Here is a 19,839-nt window from a genome sequence, read left to right on the forward strand (position 1 = left end):
GCCCGTTTCAGGAACAGCAAAGAGACCAGTGTGCATGCCTTGAGACAAGTGAATAAGGAGAGTGGTCCAAGTTGAGTTCAGGGAAAGAATAGGAGGCACAGATCATGTAGGGCCTCACTGGCCATGGTAAAAACTTCAACCTTTACTCTAAATAAGATAGGAAGCCATTAAAGGACTTTGAGCAAAGGAGTATGATCACTTCCCTCCTAGCAGTGTCCCTGGGCATCTCTGGGCCACACTGGAAGAAGAAGAGCTGTCTTGGGCCACACATGAAATACACAAACACTAATGAAAACTGATAAGCAAAAAAAAGGTGTTAAGTAAATTTACAAGTTTGCACTGGGCCGCATTCATAGCCATCTGGACCACATGTAGCCTGTGGGCCAAGGGTTGGACACTCCTGCTAGATAAGTTTTCGACTTGTAGCATCTCTTGACAGGCTAGAAACAAAAAGCTCAGAGTATGCCACAAGCATGCAACTATGCTAACAGAAAAATAGTTCATTATCTACATTATACATTGGTTTAAAAAAATCACATTAAGACCCTGCCAGATAAATGAATAAAAATTTTGAAGAATGTATGCAATAAGAAATGTAATTAGTAAAAAACATGAAAATATTCAACATCACTAAAAAGAAATTCAAATAAAACAAAGTACCATTTACCACCAATTGCAAGGGAAACTGGTGGTAGTGAAAATTGGTTCATGCCAACAATCCTATATCTGAAACCTACAGTTTCAAAACACTTTCACAAGTTTTTTGAATTTCACAAAATTTGGATTATGGAGATGTGTGTGACACAAATATATTAACATTCTTGGTTGGATCTAAGGTAACTCCCTGTATTAACCATACTGCTAATTTAAAATTTCTTATAGAACCTTAAGAACGTTCACCATAAGTGGAATAAGTTAAAAAGTAAACAGTCTCCCATCTATTTACATCAAGTTTTGCTAGCAAATTAACGAAAAATTTTGTTTTTCGGTGTATTGGGGACCTTAGAATTGCATGTATGGAACTGCAGACCTATACAATTATTCTGTAAACATTTATGCTAACACAGATCAAGAACCATATAATAGCCAGATGCAAGATCAGTCACAATATCAGAATACCTGGGCGAACTCCTCCAAATCACAAAACCCTTCCCAATGAAGATTACCCATTTCCCTACTAGCTTCTGTTAGTAAGGACATTACTGCAACTCATAACAGTATGTATTGGGCTGGAAAAGGCATAATAAGTTTGACATGAAAATAAACCAAGTATACAGATTTTTAAAATTCCAATGTAAATAAAACAATATGGGAATCCTTGGAGTTTGTAAAAAATATTTTACTGCCATGAGATAAGAAATAGCCAAAAAAGTAAAAGACAAAAAAAAATCAACATTACTTTAAAATCTGGTCTTTCCCAAATAATATTAATCTTCTTGGAAAATTCATTCATTTTATCCACTCCAAGTATATAATCAGTATTAATTAGCATATATGCGCAAGGCACTGTGCATTCCAGGGAATACCTTGGAGAGGTAGACAGGAGCTAAACATGAGTTTAGATTTTTATATTAACATGCAGATGGAGAAGCAATCAAAAATTCTGAGCAATGGTGTAATGTGATAGGATGTGCAAGTGAGATCACTCTGGCTACAATGTAGAGGAAGATTAAAAAGGGCAAGACCACTCGCAGAACGTACTTTAAGAGACTATTGTACAAGTCCAGATGAGACATGATGATCTTTGTTTAACACCATCCCTCAAAATTTCAGGAGTTTTGAACAAGCTTCTTATTGCCAAAATGAAACTCAAGTGGTAACAAGGCTACCACAGGGAAAATTATGGGAGAAAAGAAAACTCAATAGTACTGATGAGAGCTAATACAGACAAAGGAAGTAAAAAATGGTATCCGACACTTACAGTAACATACAAATAGGCAGTGATCCTGGCAAGCAGGGCCTTATTGTAGAGGTCAGATAAACAGGTAGCATCCCAGTAATCAAAAAATACAATAGCAGAACATATCTAATTTTACAGTTCTTGATGAAAGGCTTACAGCAGATAGCAGACAGGTCCAGATGTAAGAATGGAGTTCAGGAATTCAAAAATAGGAGACAGAAAATAGGACAGCAGCTGAAAAGATACAGATTCTGCGCTGAAATTAACCTATTTTCAAAACCTAACTCTGCCATTTCCTAGCTGTAAAGTCTGGACAGCTCAGCTTTTTGAGTCTCAATTTCTTCATCTCTAAAAAGGAAATTACACTACCCACTCCACAGGGTTGCTGGAAGAATTAAATGAGATATACTTTACAACACCCAATACAGTTCAACAAATGATCAGTTTCATCCCTTTCTCTTTTTCTTCCATTTTCCACCTAAGCTACTGAAATAGGGAAGTATTTTGCTTGACCACAAAGTCTGAAAGGTTTATCCAATGAGGCATTAGAAGACTGAACAAAGTAAGGCAGGTCATTAATCAAAATGCCTTATGAAAGCACTAGCTCATAAAGAGGTGAAAGTGTCACACAAGTAAAAGGACCTAAAAAACTAAAGGAGAGTTTTAATTAGAATTAGCTTAACAGTATATCCACACAATAGAACATATTGCTATATTTTTTAAAAAGAAGAAAGAAGAGCTCTCTGTATACTAAAGTCAAAAGATCTCTAAGGTATATTTTAAATAAAAATTATATAAAACATTAATATAGTATGCTGCCTCCCACATAAAAGGTATAGGAGGAAAGTATTCATCTAAATTTGTATTTTGTTTCTATTTGCATAAATACTGGTAAAATATACAAGAAATAAAATTGGTTACTATAAAGAGAAGAGAGGGATGGATAAAGTAGTACTGAGACTTCTCAGTATAACCTTTGTATATTTTTTAAAATTTGTCTTGGGTGGCGTTGCTCAGTGGACTCAGTGCCAGCCTGTGAAGCAAAAGGTCACTAATTCAATTCCCAGCCAGGGCACATGCCTGGATTGTGGGACAGGTCCCCAACAGGGGGTGCACAAGAGGCAACCACACATTGATATTTATTTCTCTCCCTCTTTTTCTCCCTCCCTTCCCTTACCCTCTCTCTAAAAATAAATACATACAATCTTTTAAAAAATTGAACAAAGTTGCCATATTACCAATTAAAAAAAGGAAATAAGATTTAAATTTTTAAAAATACTTAAGAGACCTGTGTGTTCTGATAATATATTCCACTACACTTATTAAATATGTATGACTTATTTGTATATATTTTAGCTGTATAATAGATTTTAAGTTCCTCCAAAGAAAGAAGTATAATCTCCCTGAGGATAAAGATCATATCTCATTCATTCTCTAATTCCACTGCCAACCAGTGTATAGCACTTAGCTGGTGCTCAAAGAATACATTAAATTGACTCTGGATTGTCTAAATGCTTTCCATTCAAAGTCATCTCCAGTCCTGGATATATTTTTAAATTGTACTGCTGGCGACTTGTTTATGTACAGGACTACATCTATAATTCAAAATGGAGACTTGACTTGGAGGGGTAAACACAGAATACAATATACAGATGATATATTATAGATTTGTACACCTGAAAGCTATATATGCTTAATTTTATTAACCAATGTCACCCCAATAAATTCAATTAAAAACAAATCCAAGTTTTTTAAAAAAACAGGAAGACTATTAACAATTATTTAATGAAAAGTCAAGATTACCTAGTTTTACTTACCCATCTTTCAAAAGCCATTATAGTTTCTTTTTCTTAATTCAAAAAAAATGTTAGGCTAAATGTATCCTTTAAAAAAAAAAAGGTATTTTTCTTGATTCTGTCACCCTGCTCTCCATGACTCAAAAGATCTTCCTTCTTCCCTTATGACCAAATTTCTTAAGAGTTTCCTGGTCTATACTCATTGTATGTCATTTCCTCAGTTTAGTTTCTTATCACACACCTCTACTGTAATTGTTCTACTAAAACAACAAATCTCAAACTTTAGTATACTTCAGAGTAACCATAGCAGCATTTAAGCAAATCTCCTATGCAACCACCTCCCCACTCCACACCCACCCTTTTCACACTCTGTAAAGTGTACACTAAAATCTGAGGAACTGATCATTTTAATCAGTATCTCATTTGATTCTGATTCAGGCAGACTGCCTGAACACACCTGAAAACCAACTAGTTTTTAGGTCATCAATAACTTTCCAAAAGTCAAATCCAAAACACTTTATCTCTTTTAGCAGCATTAACACCTTCCTATAAGTCCTTCCTTCACCACCTTCTCCCAACACAACTAGACTGTCTTCTCTCACCACCATTCTATCTTCTTTATTTGCTTCTTCACTTCTGAGATTCTTAACCTTTAAAAAATAAGAATGGTTGGGGGCTCTATCAGTGACCCTGTTTCTAACTTGACACAAACTTCATAAGCAGTATACTCCCACCCATTGCTTCAACTAGCACTTACATATAACCCTAAACCCTGCATTTTGAATCCAAACTATTTTCAGGGAGAAGTTATGCAGTATAAAAGAAAAGATGCTTCAACATCACACATATCTGAATTCAAAATATCTACTCTACTATTTACATGGTAATACGCCCAGAGTCACACACCCTTCTGAATTTCAGCTTTGTTCTCCGTTAAAACTGGGAATAATATGTTTCTAACAGCTTTTTGTTCAGATTAAATGAGAAGTTCCATTCCCTTAGTAGCACAAACTTGAAAGCATCCCTGAGGACCCTGTGGCATAGGCCTCAGAGGTGGCGGACAAAGGACAACTAGCCTAAGGTTGGGAGGTTGGCACAACAAAGGGGTGTGAGCAAGTAAGTAAATATATTGAAAATAATGGGAGCCAATCTCTCACTGCTAGAGAAGGGATTTATAAATACAGAAAGAGGAAGACAAGAAAGAACCCTGATGTGTTGGACTGGAATTGGATGTATCAGTGTAAACTTTTTAAATATATATACAAAGATACAGAAAGAGATTCAGAGAAGTACCTCCACACACATATTTCCTAGCTCCCCCTGCCTTGGAAGTAATTATACTCCAGAAGAAATGAGCACATTAGACATCCAAATCTTCATTTCTAAGTACCACATCCACTAAAAGAAATCAGGATTCCTCAGAAAAATGCATGATTCCAGAGCTGGGACAGGAAAAGTACAAAATAAGTCTGAAATATCTTACTGTGCCAGAAACTAAGGAAGTTCTCAAAGATAGGAACATGCCAAAAAGACACAGGGGCCACCTTAAAGGGCTCCCAGTAGCCAAATCTAGGACAAATCAAGCATCAGAATAAAATATAACTAATAAAATCCATTGAATAGGGACAGAAATCCATGAGTACATATTGATGTAAATGAATGAATGGATGTGTGGGGGGGAAGGGAAATATCTGTTTTCAGTAGAAAATCAACTTTTAAATGCAGATGGCAACCTTCATAGTAGTGACTGATTTGGGCAGAAGTTATCAGTGGACCCAAAGGCTAGTGGGCAGAGTTTGATGAGGAACACAGTATTAGCATAGTCTTAGAGATGTTCACACAAGAGTTAGCAATTACAAAAGGAAAAATGATGATTTTATGATGGACGTGAACTTACCAAGGTGTTCAAGGTTAAATATCACTCTATGTCTCGTGGTAATACTCTAAGAATAACACATCATTTCTATGATATTCCTGCCAACAAGTGTTCAGTATGCACATGAGCAACCACTGGATGGACAGAAGTCAAGAAACATCTAACAGAATTTAAAAATCAAGGTCATAAAAGACAGAGAAATACTGAGGAACTATTTCAAATTGAAGCAGACTAAAGAGACGTGACAACTAGATGCAATGGGTGATCCTGAATTGAATCCTGGACCAAAAAGGAAAGAGAGACGCTGTTGGGACAGTTGGAAAATTCTGAATGGCATCTGGAAAATCTCAAGGTAGTATTGCATCAATAACTTCCTGAGTTGGTGATTACATAATCACCACAAAATCACCATTACAGACCCTCCATGTTTTGGTAAATATATACCAGATTATTTAAGAGTGATGAGCACCTTGCTCTGCTCTCATATGGCTCAGAAAAAGTTTCATGAAATTAGACATGGTGCATTGCTCTTAAATGGCTGAAAGCAGCAATGAAAATGAGAGACCAGAAATGAGATATTCAGGTAGTTTCACTGAAATTTGAGAATCCAGTAAAATCCAGCAGAAAGAAGAAAAGTGTTGAAGACGACATTAAGGCCCTGTCTGGAAAGGAAGGCCTCACTGAGCTCACTACAGTAAGGCAAGCACAAGATGTTGCAGGCTCATCCCATATATACTCGCTCCTATGTAGTACAATGGTAATATTTGGTTGAAGTTCATGTGTGGGGTTGTGATCTATGAGAAATCTCTATACCTTGTCAACTTTGCTGTGAACCAAAAAGTGCTTTAAAACAGGCAAGTCTTATTTTTAAGTTGCAATTAATAGTTCAAGGAAAAATTAATTGAAGGGAATATGAGAGCTCTTTGTGCTGTTCTTGCAAGTGTTTGGTGTGTTTAAAATTTTTTTCAAATAATATAATTTTATAAATTCAGTAGAACTTATGATGACTTTGGTGCCTAGCAAAATGCCTAGCTTACTAAAGGTATTCAATAAAAATTACCCAACCTTCCCTTCCCAGCTGCCCAAAATATCTTTTTAAAAATATATATTTTATTGATTATGCTATTACAGTTGTCCCATTTTCCCCCCTTTATCCCCATCCACCCTACACACCCCCTCCTACCTGTATTACCCCCACTTTAGAGTTCATGTCCATGGGTCATACATATAAGTTCTTTGGTTTCTACATTTCCTATACTATTCTTAACCTCCCCCTATTTCCTACCTACCATTTATGCTACTTATTCTCTGTACCTTTTCCCCCCCTCTTCTTCCCACTCCCACGTTGGTAACCCTCCACGCAATCTCCATTTCTGTGATTCTGTTACTGTTCTAGTTGTTTGCTTAGTTGTTTGTTGGTTTTTATAGGTTCTGTTGTTGGTAGTTGTGAGTTTATCATTTTACTGTATTTTTTATCTTCTTTTTCTTCGATAAGTCCCTTTAACATTTTTTATAATAAGGGCTTGGTCATGATGAACTCCTTTAACTGGACCTCATCTGGGAAGCACTTTATTTGCCCTTCCATTCTAAATGATAGCTTTGCTGGATAGAGTAATCTTGGAGGTAGGTCTTTGGATTTCCTGACTTGGAACTTCTTTCCAGCCCCTTCTTGCCTGCAAGGTTCTCTTTTGAATAATCACCTGACAGTCTCATGGGAACTCCTTTGTAGGTAACTTGTCTTCTTTTCTCTTGATGCTTTGAAGATTCTCCCCTTATCTTTAAATCTTGGCTAATATAATTATGATGTGCCTTGGTGTGTTCCTCCTTGGGTCCAGCTTCTTTGGGATTCTCTCAGCTTCCTGGAAGTCTATTTTCTTTGCCAGATTGGACAAGTTCTCCTTCACTATGTTTTCAAATAAGGTTTCAATTTCTTGCTCTTCCATTTTCTCTTTCTGGAACCCCTATGATTTGGATGTTGGGATGTTTAAAGATGTCCTGAGGTTCCTAAGCCTCTTTTTTTTTTTTTTTGAATTCTTGTTTCTTCATTATTTTCTGGTTGAGTGTTTCTTTCTTCCTTCTGCTCCAAACCATTGATTTGAATCCTGGTTTCCTTCCCATTACTGTTGGTTCCCTTTAGATTTTTCTTTAAATCACATAATGCAAGTTTCATTGCTGCCTGGGTCTTTTTTATGTTGTTGATGTACTCAGTGAGTTCCTGGAGCATCCTGATAACCAGTGTTTTGAACTCTGTATTTGATAGGTTGGCTATCTCTTTGTTCCTTAGTTGTATTTTTTCTTGATCTTTGATCTGTTCTTTCATTTGGGTCTTTTGTTGTTGTTGTTGTTATTGTTTTGTCTCAGCGTACCTGTTGTGTATTAAGGGGCAGAGCCTTAGGTGTTCAGCAGAGCAGGGCAACCCACATCACTGCATTATGATGCTGTATGTGGGGGAGGGATCTGAGAGGGAACAGTGCTGGTTGCTCTACTCTCTGCTGGTTTTCAATCACTTCCTCAGCTACCCACAATCAAATTGGGCTTTTCTGGTGCTGATTCCCAGGTGGGTGGGTTTGTGTATGTTCTAGGACCCTGTGTGTCTCTCCAATAAACTCTCCTGTGAGGCTGGGAGTTTCTCCCACTGCCACCTTAACCCCCACAGGTGTTTTTACTCAGAGGCTTTGAGGCTTTATTTCCCCGCACTGAAACCCTGGGTTTTACAGTCTATCTCACTCCCTAGATGTCCCCCCCAATTTATTTAAACACAAATGTGGGACCACCCAGTCTGCAAGCCATCGCCTCACCTGGTCCACCAGCCGCTGCCTTGCCATGAGTCCTCTCTATCTGGCTGCCTATCTCTGCCCCTCCTACTGGTCTGGATGAATGTTTCCTCTTCAATTCCTTGGTTGTTGGCCTTCCTACAGTTCAATTTTCTGTTAGTTCTGGTTGTTTTTTGTTTTTAAATTTGTTGTCCTTGTTGTGTGAGGAAAAACAGTGTATCTATCTACATACACCTCCATTTGGGCAGAAGTCCCAAAAGAAAATATCTTAACATCATTGTCAACTCTTTTCCTCTTTCCTCTACATCCAAATAGACTCTCAGTTCTAGTAAAACTACCTAATCAGTTTTCAGTTTTAGTTTCTCGTCCTCATCTTTATTTCCAGATCTTCATTTCCAGCTTTTACCACCTCACCTAGACTGCTGCAACAGCATCCTAACTGGTCTCTCTGTTCTATTTCTAACTTCATTGTTACACCATTCTTACATCCTTTCATCATTATCTAAAAACTCCAGAGTTACCTTTCAAAACTTACATCTAATTTCATCATTCCTTTATTTAAATACCTATAATTGCTCCCCAATGTAAATGTCAATTTTCCAAGAGGCAGACTAAATATGTATGGAAGGCACTTGCAATGCAAGAGTGCCTCACCCCAACGGAGAGGCAGTGAATTGGAGTGAGCGGGGGAAGCAAGGGATTAATAATACCTACCTCACAAAGTGTACTTGATGATTATGTGGGATAACATGAAAAGCCCCTTTACACTGTCTGGCACATAAAAGACAATAAACATTTCCCTTCTGGATTCTTTTTTCTTCCTACTCCTCAATACAGTAACTCGTCCAAATTAATATCTTCCTTCCCCTCAAGATAATCCACACTACTTAATTTTCTTTCTGTTCCTGCCAATTTCTTCAAATATTTCCAGCTCTCTTCCAGTGTTTCTACTTAGGAATAATGAAATGAAGAATGAATGTGGGGGGAAAATGCCTCTAATGAAGATAAATTTCCCATTTTCCATCCTACTTAAAATATGGCTATACTGACTGATCAAAGAAAAATATATTACACTCTTCCTAAACACTGTACTTCCTTCCACATCAATAAAGAAGATTCTACACTATTTCTGCACTATATTACTTTTCACCATCTGTACTACTAATTGAATATTAAATGAAGAAATAACACCTTCCCCCTACAGTATATTCATGGGAAACAATAAAAAGGATTCCCAGAACACTGAACCAATCTTCAAGGCCTCACAGCTTAACCCAGTAAACTGACAAATTTAACAAATCTAGACTACAGCATATAACAAATTTCACTGACATGCATATTATTACTCAGAAAAACAACTTTCAACTCAGTTTGTAACTAGTAAACTTTTGCCAATACTAAATTTTATTTAGGAACGATTCATCTTTAGTCACATAAAGTCACATAACTTGCTGTTTCTAGTGAGATTACCAATTTTACTTTCCTAATAAATAACAAAGAATTAAAGCAGAGCCCTGGCCTGGTGGCTCAATTGGTTGGAGCATCCTCCCATATACCAAAAGGCTATGGGTTTGATACCTGGTTGGGGCACATACCCGAGTTGTGGGTTCAATTCCCTGTCAGGGCACATATAGGAGGCAACTGATAGACGTTTCTCTTTCTTACTCTCTCTTCATCTCTTTTCAATAAAAGCACATCCTCAGCTGAGGATAAAAAAGGAAAAAATACACAAAAACCATGGATGAGCTGTTTCTTCCACTTAAAAAAAAGAATTAATGCAGAACTTTTAAACATTCATCTTCAAACTTCCACCAAACAAGATTTCTCAATATTTTAAAATCTTCTTTGTTGTTTAAAACTGACCATGCTAACTTTCAGATTGGAAAAACAAAAGTACTCTCAATAAATCAGTAACAGTGTCTTGTTGAAATTATCTCGTAGTCTCTTATTTTGTTCCTTAAAGATAATTATTCAGACTTCCGCCAAGATGGAGGCATAGGTGGAGACACCGAGCTTTCTCACACAACCAAGTTTAGAGACAACAAAATATTAGCAACAGAAAACATAGCCAGAACACAGAAAATTGAACTTTTCAGAAGTCCGATAACAACAAATTCTTCAGCTTGACCAGTAAGAGGGGCGAAACCAGCAGTTGGCGGAGTGGGGTTACACAGGAAGACTCGGTCAGACGGACTCAGGCACACGGATCCCAGATGTGGGGTTGCGAAGGGCAGACCCAGTGAGCACGACCCAGTGAGCGACTGGCAGATCCGGGGAGGGTAAAGGGCAGCGGGTTGACTGTGCTGATGCACTCCTGCACGGATAGACCAGCGAGGGAGTGGGCAGTGAGACGGGACCCGCTGCAATGGGAGGCAGCAGAAACGGCTGCCATTTCCTGGCTCTGACCCCACCCCCACATACAGTGTCACAACCCAGCGACCCTGCCCTGCAGGCCCCGCCCCTAAGGCTCCACTCTTCGTACTTAATGGGTGCGAACAGAGCAAAAATGACTCAAGAAGATCTCAAAGCCCCAGAGCCCATAAATCTAAATGACGAAGAAATAGCAAAACTTTCAGATGCACAGTTCAAAACACTGGTCATCAGGATGCTCACAGAACTGGTTGATTTTAGTCACAAATTACAGGAACATATGAAGGCTAAACTAGTTGAAATGAACGGCAATGCACAGGAAACCAACAGTAATGGAAAGGAAAGTGGGACTCAAATCAAAGGAGTGGAGCAGAAGGAGGATAAAAATGACCAACCAGAAGAGAATGAAGAAACAAGAATTCAAAAAAATGAGGAGAGACTTAGGAACCTCCAGGACATCTTTAAATGCTCAAACATCCGAATTATAGGGGTACCAGAAGGGGGAAAGGCACAGCCACCAGTGGAAAACTTATTTGAACAAATAATAAAGGAGAATTTCCACAATCTGGCAAAGGAAATAGACTTCCAGGAAATCCAGGAAGCTCAGAGAGTGCCAAAGAAGTTGGACCCAAGAAGAAACACACCAAGGCACATCATCATTACATTAGCCAAGATTAAAATGAAAGAGAGAATCCTAGAAGCAGCAAGAGATAAGGGGACAGTCACCTACAAAGGAGTTTACATCAGACTGTCAGCTGATTTCTCAATAGAGACCTACAGGCAAGAAGGGGCTGGAAAGAGGTATTCCAAGTCATGAAATCCAAAGACCTACATCCAAGATTGCTCTATCCAGCAAAGCTTTCATTTAGAATGGAAGGGCAGATAAAGTGCTTCTCAGATAAGATCAAATTCAAGGAGTTCATCATCACCAAGCCCTTATTATATGAAAAGTTAAAGGGACTTATCTAAGAAAAAGAAGATAAAAAATATGAACGGTGAAAGGACAGCAAACTCACAGTTATTAACAACCACATCTAAAACAAAAGCAAGCTAAAAGGACAGCTAGATCAGGAGCAGAACCATAGAAATGAAGATCTCATGGAGGGTTAGCAACAGGGGAGTGGGAGGAGAAGGGGGGAGAAGGTACAGAAAATAAGTAGCATAGATGGTAGGTAGAAAATAGATAGGGGGAGGGCAAGAATAGTATGGGAAATATAGAATCCAAAGAACTTGAGACACGTGGTCATAAACTAAAGGGGGGAAATGGTAGGGGTGGGAGTGCAGGGGTGGAGGGGAATGAAGGGGGGGAATAGAACAACTGTAATGGCATAATCAATAAAGTAAAAATTTAAAAAAAAAGATTCAAAAATATGACCATTGATCCCTCTTACAGAATTTAGAGTAAGTCACAAATACTAATTAGAAAACACTGCACTTGCACTGACCTTAACTACAATTATGTTTAGTAGACAAAACTATTTTGAATATACATATCAGAGTTTAATAATAATCCATGGGGACTCACATATGTTAAAAAAAACTTTTTAGGTTTTTATTACTATCCCACATAAAGTATTTTATACATAAAAAAAAGTTAGGCTTCAATGCCTGAAATTTAAAAATCTAATTTGTAAGAATGTATAGTTTTTTTAAGTCATTCAATAATAATGAAGTGTGTATTGGTCACAGCAGTTCAAATGAATTTTCCTGAGGCTGCATTTGGAGTACCTCTGACCCAGAAAGTATTTTTAGCAAGTGTGTTCAATCAATGCTGGTTTTATGCCTAGCCTAAATTAGAAATTGGGTGTCACAAATTTAAAGTAACAAAGTTACTAGGGACATTTTAAAAGATTTTCAATTAGAACATAAGAAAAAAACCCACAGGTCTGAAACAATTCAATACACACAATCTATGACCTAAGTAGGTTAGAACAGTGATTTGCAACCTTTTCCACCTTATGGCACATATAAACTAATTACTAAAATTCTGCAACACACCAAAAAAATATATTTCTTTTGGATCTGACAAAAATAGGTATAATTTTGATTCATTCAAACCGACGCCTACTGTTGTATTAGCTTTCATTTTTTTATTTGACAATCTAAGGGAAAAGAGGTCAGTGTCTCAGACTAAATAGTCAGATATTGCATGCTTTAAAAATTCTTGTGGCACACCAATGTGCTGTGGCACACCGTTGAAAATCACTAGGTTAGAAAACAGGCAATAAGAAAGTCACATCCTCACCCTTACTGCTTTTGAGGAAACGAAAATTTTCTAACTTTAAACTACTCAATTGATATTAATTAAAAACTACAAAAGTTGTTACGGCTTCTTGTGTTTTCAAAATCTCTTGCCAGATGTTTAAAACAAACCAGCTAAACAAATATTCCCATGCACAAAAAAAAAGAAGACCATGTTTCTCTTCTTATAAACCAGTTAAAATCATATTATGGAACCATATGCACATTCCACTGCAAAACGGTAACAAAGATATGTGTGTCATTACAAAAAAATGAAAGATGCCCTGGCTGGTGTAGCTCAGTGGATTGAGAGCAGGCCTGTGAAGCAAAGGGTCGCGGGTTCCATTCCCAATCAAGGCACATGCCTGGGTTGCAGGCCGGGTACCCAATAGGGAGACACATGAGAGGCAACCACACATTGATGTTTCTCTCCCACTCTTTCTCCTTCCCTTCCCCTCTCTCTAAAAATAAATAAATAAATAAATAAAAGTTTTAAAAATTAAAGACATAATAGTTTTTATGGTAACAGCAGCATTAATTTATTCTGACCAAAAATTGGTACACTCCACAAAATTACTGAATAAAATTACTTTTATTATGAGTTAGTAAAGAAATCTGTACAATACACAAACTTTTGTTTACCAAAAAAACCTATAGGTTTAATTTATATTCATCAAATGCAACATTTAACTGCGATATCAGTCCTATTCCATTAAAGCACATTTTGGGCTCTGAATAATCATTTAAGGTCATTTCCCCACTTAAGAAAATGAGAAAATATTTCTTCTCAGGCGTCTTAAGATAAAAAATCAGTGTCAAAAATTCCCTAGCTTTTACTGTTCCACAGTCGTCCTTTCTACTTAAATTATCTTTTACAACTAAATAGGATACAATGGCTTTCTGGGGGGTTTCCCCCATAAATATGGTTTAAACTGTATTGTCTCAACTGGGCCCAAGATCTGGTCACATAAAACTAATATTACTCCAATTTCCTGATTTGTCAAGCAGATGGTAGATTGCATATATGTACGTTCTTCTAGAACAAGGGCTTCAAAATCCTACAGATCGTCCTGGTACATACATGGTGCTGTCACTATATAATGCAATGCCAGCAAGTCTCCCATTCTAAGTTTCTCCGAAACATGTAATCATACATCTGTGCAATTGCAAACTGTTCCATTTTAAGGAAACCCTGGGAAATACATCGGATATCTATTTAGCTACATCTCAACTTCTTTTCTGCCCTAACTACAGCTTCTTAAATACAAGTAATACCAGTAGAATCATAAGAGGCTTAAAACTTCAATGGTAGGAACAGTTTGCCCATGCAGTATGCTGATAGCGCTCCTATGAGCCAATTTAGTTAAAAAAAAAAAAAAAAAAAAAAAAAAAAAAAAGGAAACCTATCACCAATGGAAAACTCAAAGGATTCTAAAACCTTACCTAGAGTTTATGTACCGTGGAACATTCCATCTCCGCACCTATTCATTCCGTCCTTCTTTGGCTCACCCAGAACAGAGATTCCAACTCATACCCCCAACAGCTCTGAGGGCAGAGGTCCCGGAAAGAGGAACTGGGGTGGGAGTCAGGGGCGGAAAGGCCGGGAAGGAACATCATTTTTTATTTTTCCTTTCTTTTAAATCAACGGTGTACCTACGGCTTGCCCTACCTGGTTCGCCTCCCACGAGGCACACACGCCCTAGATAACAGGCTGGTGTACCTGGAGTACAAGTGCAGGGCCGACAGCCTCTTACCTCCTTATCACAGCCGCGTTCTCTCGGCTGGAGAAGAAAAGCCTGGAGGCCCGGGCGCGCCGGGGAGAAGCGCGTCCGCCGCGCCGCTCCCAGGGGTCCCTCAGCGTCCTCCTAGCAGCAGCCACCGCAGCGGCGGAACCACCGCCGGGAGCTGACAGCACCTCGTCATATTGCAGGGCTGCCGCGGACCCGCGCCGCCGGGAAACGAGGAGGAGGGCGGCTGGCGCACACTCCTACCTCCCTGCGGGGATGAGATAATCCACACCCCCAAAAGTGCCGTGGGGGAGGGGGACCCCGAGAGGGGGTCTGGCCCCCAACCTCCGACCCGTTGGCCAAAGCCAAGTCTCTCCCTTCCCCGGCTCAGTCCCCGAATTCAACCCCTGGGGACCCAGGGGTCCTGAGAAAACAATGTTGGGGGGGAGCCTGAGGAGCAGAAAAGCGCGCAGCAAAACGTGAGCAGGCGGGTATTCTTGGGCAGCGTCTGTGGGTGAGAGTGCAAGAGGCGTTCCGTCCCCCGACTCTTTCCCCTTCTCCCGTCTTCTCCTCCTCCACCCCCTCCCTCAGGCACACCCGGTCTCCCCGGCCACGGCGTAGCAACCGAACAAGGCGACTGCGCAGAGCCCGCCAGTCAGCGACCCAGGAGGGGCAGGAGCGGGAGGGGCGGAGCGGCGGGAGCGGCGGCGGCGGCGGCGCGGCGGCAGGAGGCGATCTCGCGAGAGGTGAGAGCAAAACCCTTCCTTGCTAGCGCAGGGCTTGAGAGGTTGCACCAGCCGGTAAACCACAGGACACGCAGGTGCGAGGAAGGCCGACCGAGGTATTAAGTTCAGGAGAGTCGGCTGGGAAGAGGAGGTGGAGAGCTATAGCTCCTCCCCAGGGCCCCCGCAGCGATTTGTTTCTAGGACATTTTCCTTGCAGGACCTACTGACCTAAGGGACCAGTCAGATGAGTAAGAAACCTAAGTTTTAAAGGGGAAAACCAAGCCTTTGGGCCCAGGTCCTCCCAGCTTAACCTATAGTGAATATAGGTTTTAGGATACAGTTTTGAATCATTTCCTCTCCTAAATATAGCCTCTAAAAAGAACAAAAAGTTCATTTATAAAATATGTTTTTGTACTATGTGCCAGGAACCGTGTATTTTCAAAAAATGAATTAATTCATTGTAATAACGCATATGAGTTTGGTGTGATCGTGCCAGGGTTTTTCCCAGGTGCCTTTTCATATTTTATTGAGGATACACACATTGTTGATAAGACAGACGCAGATGCCTACAGGCTGAGCGATCTCAGATGAAAGTGATGGAGGGAGGAATTTGGGAACAATAACACTTCTTTTGCTTTTGTGCTCTTCTTACTCATCTTCAGCACCTTAGGGACAGCTAGCCATCATAGAAGCATTCTTTCAACACTTTCCCTCCCACCCGACAAAATGCCTATTTACTAATCAGGGATAGTTCATCCAAAATAAATCTTGAAAACTGGTACAAATCTGTAAAAGACAGTTTTTTTATTGACCCTCTTCTCCCTTGCACCCCCCCTTCAGTTTTTTTCCCCATTTTAAAAAGACAACTTGTCCATCCATACTTTTAGAGCTTCATCGGTTCTTGCTTTCCCTCCCACAGCTTAGTTCCAGCCAGTGCTCCCTCATTCATCCTTCCTCTCTCTAGCTCTTCATTTTCTATTATCACCAAACAGGAATTGGGGTCCTACTGCCCTCTGCCACCCTCTGGGTAAAATTCCAGAGGCAAAGGTTTGGTCCTAAAGGAAAGGAGTCTTTATTCAAAAGCTTCACAATTTTGGCGTAACAGCTTTCCACATGGATTAATCAGTTAAGCTGAACTCTTTAACTCTTTAGTTACAGCTTTAATCACTTAAACCTATCAGTTAGGGCTATAAACTCTTTAACACCTGAGTTCTATCATTTCCCCCTGTTATTTTTAATTATTTCTTTTAAAATATATTTTATTAATTATGCCATTACAGTTGTTCTATTCCCCCCTTCATTCCCCTCCACCCTGCACACCCCCTCCCCCACCATTCCCCCGTTTAGTTTATGACCACGTGTCTCAAGTTCTTTAGATTCCATATTTCCCATACTTTTCTTGCCCTCCCCCCTATCTATTTTCTACCTACCATCTATGCTACTTATTTTCTGTACCTTCTCCCCCCTTCTCCTTCTCCCACTTGCCTGTTGCTAACCCTCTATGTGATCTCCATTTCTATGGTTCTGCTCCTGATCTAGCTGTCCTCTTAGTTTACTTTTGTTTTAGGTGTGGTTCTTAATAACTGAGTTTGCTGTCCTTTCACTGTTCATCTTTTTTTATCTTCTTTTTCTTAGATAAGTCCCTTTAACTTTTCATATAATAAGGGCTTGGTGATGATGAACTTCTTGAATTTGATCTTATCCGAGAAGCACTTTATCTGTCCTTCCATTCTTAATGAAAGCTTTGCTGGATAGAGCAATCTTGGATGTAGGTCTTTGGATTTCATGACTTGGAATACCTCTTTCCAGCCCCTTCTTGCCTATAAGGTCTCTTCTGAGAAATCAGCTGACAGTCTGATGGGGACTCCTTTGTAGGTGACTGTCCCCTTATCTCTTGCTGCTTCCAGGATTCTCTCCTTCATTTTAATTTTGGCTAATGCAATTATGATGTGCCTTGGTGTCTTCCTCTTTGGCACTCTCTGAACTTCCTAGACTTCCTGGAAGTCTATTTCCTTTGCCAGATTGGGGAAATTCTCCTTTAATATTTGTTCAAATAAGTTTTCCACTTGTTGCTGTTCCTCTTCCCCTTCTGGTACCCCTATAATTTGGATGTTGGAATGTTTAAAGATGTCCTGGAGGTTCCTAAGCCTTTCCTCATTTTTTTGAATTCTTGTTTCTTCATTCTTTTCTGTTTGGTCATTTTTTTCTTCCTACTGGTCCACTCCCTTGATTTGAGTCCCAGTTTCCTATCCATTACTATTGGTTTCCTGTGCGTTTTTCTTCATTTCAATTAGTTTAGCCTTCATATGTTCCTGTAATTTGTGACTGAAATCAACCAGTTCTGTGAGCATCCTGATGACCAGTGTTTTGAACTGTGCATCTGAAAGTTTGGCTATTTCTTCATTGCTTAGATTTATAGGCTCTGGGGTTCTGAGTTGTTCTTGAGCCCTGTTTTGATCTGTCTGTGCCCGTTATGTAGGAGGAGGTGTTCGCCAGGGCGGGGCCACCCGGTCGCTGGTTTGTGAGGCTTTATGTGGGGGCAGGGTCAGAGAGGGACAACCTGCGGTTCCCTCTGCCGCTTCCTGCCGCTGGGGCCTGCACAGTCTGTCTCACTGCTAGCTCCTTCACTGGTTTATCTGTGTGTGAATGTGTGACTGTGATCAGCCCTCAGTGGGTCCACCGCCTTGTGCCCTCGGTGGGTCCGCCCGCTTCTCCACACCTGGGATCCACCCACGGCTGCTGGCGCAACTGGGTCATGCGCCAGGGTCGGTCCAGTGGGTCTTTCCTGCCCGACTCCGCTCTGCTGCTGGCTCTGCCCCTCTTACAGGTTTGGCTGAATGGTTCGTTGTCATCAGACTTCCGTGTAGTTCAATTTTCTGTGGTTTGGCTGCGTTTTTGTTGCTAAAACTTTGTTGTTTTTAAACTTAGTTGTGCGAGAAGATGCAGTGCTTCCACCTACACCTCCATCTTGGCGGAAGTCCCCCCCAATTTCTATAGGGTTAACTTACAAACTAAACCAACATAAAATATGAAAGTTATACAATTTTGTAAGAATATCAGGCTTCTGCCTCAGAGGTCATCTAGAACACCCAAAGAAGGATAACCCACTGCCAGCCTGACCCTAGGTTGCGCCCTGGGTTTCTCCCCGTCCAAAATACTGTCTGTTGGGAAACACAGGCAGCTGCAGCATGATCATCCAGGCATCTTCAAGGAAAAGGGAGCCAGAGAGAGCTTAGGAAAACCAGTGCCTCTCCGTGATCCCTTCTTTTATTCCAAATTGTCTAGCTCATAATTCCATGGCTAGAGGCATTCAGCTTCTCGGTCAGTCCTTCGTAGACTGTTTACCATCACCTCAGACTACACCTTCCTAGTGATATCAAACCTCTCTGTATTACCATCTTTGTTCATGCTGTTCCCTCCACTAAAATGCTCTTCCCTACATTTCCACTTATCATCAAGTCATCCTCTAACAACAGATTACAAGGGGTTTCCACCACAAATAAGAAGTAATCTCTTTCTCCTCTCACATTGATAGTTCTAGGTTTATACCTCCCTTTTTCTTATCTCAGTGTACATTTTTAAATGGTACTTATCCCTATGTGAATCTTATCACCATTACTACAAAGTAAAATACTTGAGGGAAAGGACGTTGTCTTAGTTATATTTGTATTCCCTCTAATGCCTGATGACACTGCCTGGTGTCAAAAATGTTTGTTGAAAGAATGAAATGCTTAAATCTAAATTGGTGGGATTTTAGGAAGTTACTTGGGACAGAGCAGGCTCTTCCTGAGCTTCAATCTGGTAGGCTGTTGTGTCTCTGGGTGATACTGGTACAATCTATCTGTGTCCTTGTTGATGCCTTGTAGGCCCTTTTGTTGCTAGTCCACCAACTAATCTTCCTATCTCCAGACCTTCCCTCTCTAGTCCTTTTCTCCCACCCCCATTCATAAACGGCTGTGACCTTGTATACAAATATGAATCTGAGTTATAATATAAATATGGCAGTAGTCTCAACATTGCAGGGGCTGAAGGGGAATACCCTTTGTTTTGAGAAACACCACAGGATGAACCCTTAGATAAATAAAGGTAAGCCTCATATCCATCTACTATTCTTTAGGAAAACTGTGAAGTCACTTTTTAGAACTTGGTATACAATTTACATATCATAAAATTCACCCATTTCAAGTGTACAAGTCAATGCTATATATTATATTTACAAAGTTGTGCAGCCATACCCACTATCTAATTCCAGAACATTTCATCAAGAAAATGAAATCCATACCCGTTAGTGGTCACTCTCCAACCCCTGACAATCACTAATTGACTTTCTGTCTCTATGGATTTGCCTATGCTGGATATTTTATATAAAAGGAATAATGTATATTGCAAGTTATCTATATAAACTTTGCTCTTATTTAAATTATAATTTA

The 19,839-nt window shown here is 39.8% G+C and overlaps 1 protein-coding gene across 3 annotated transcripts in view; it reads right to left on the reverse strand.

Moving 5' to 3' along the window:
* Positions 1-15,285, reverse strand: part of PTPN4 (protein tyrosine phosphatase non-receptor type 4) — a 310,447-nt gene extending 295,162 nt beyond the window's left edge. The window contains exon 1 of one of the 3 annotated variants that reach the window (XM_053666547.1): positions 14,712-15,285. The gene's annotated coding sequence lies outside the window, so the exon portion shown is untranslated. The remainder of the gene's footprint in view (positions 1-14,711) is intronic. The other 2 variants (XM_037146314.2, XM_037146329.2) reach the window with 2 other exon arrangements.
* Positions 15,286-19,839: the final 4,554 nt, after the last annotated feature.

The sequence above is a fragment of the Artibeus jamaicensis genome, unplaced genomic scaffold, assembly GCF_021234435.1.
Source record: "Artibeus jamaicensis isolate MK-2021 breed Jamaican fruit bat unplaced genomic scaffold, CSHL_Jam_final contig_463, whole genome shotgun sequence".
NCBI lineage: Eukaryota > Metazoa > Chordata > Mammalia > Chiroptera > Phyllostomidae > Artibeus > Artibeus jamaicensis.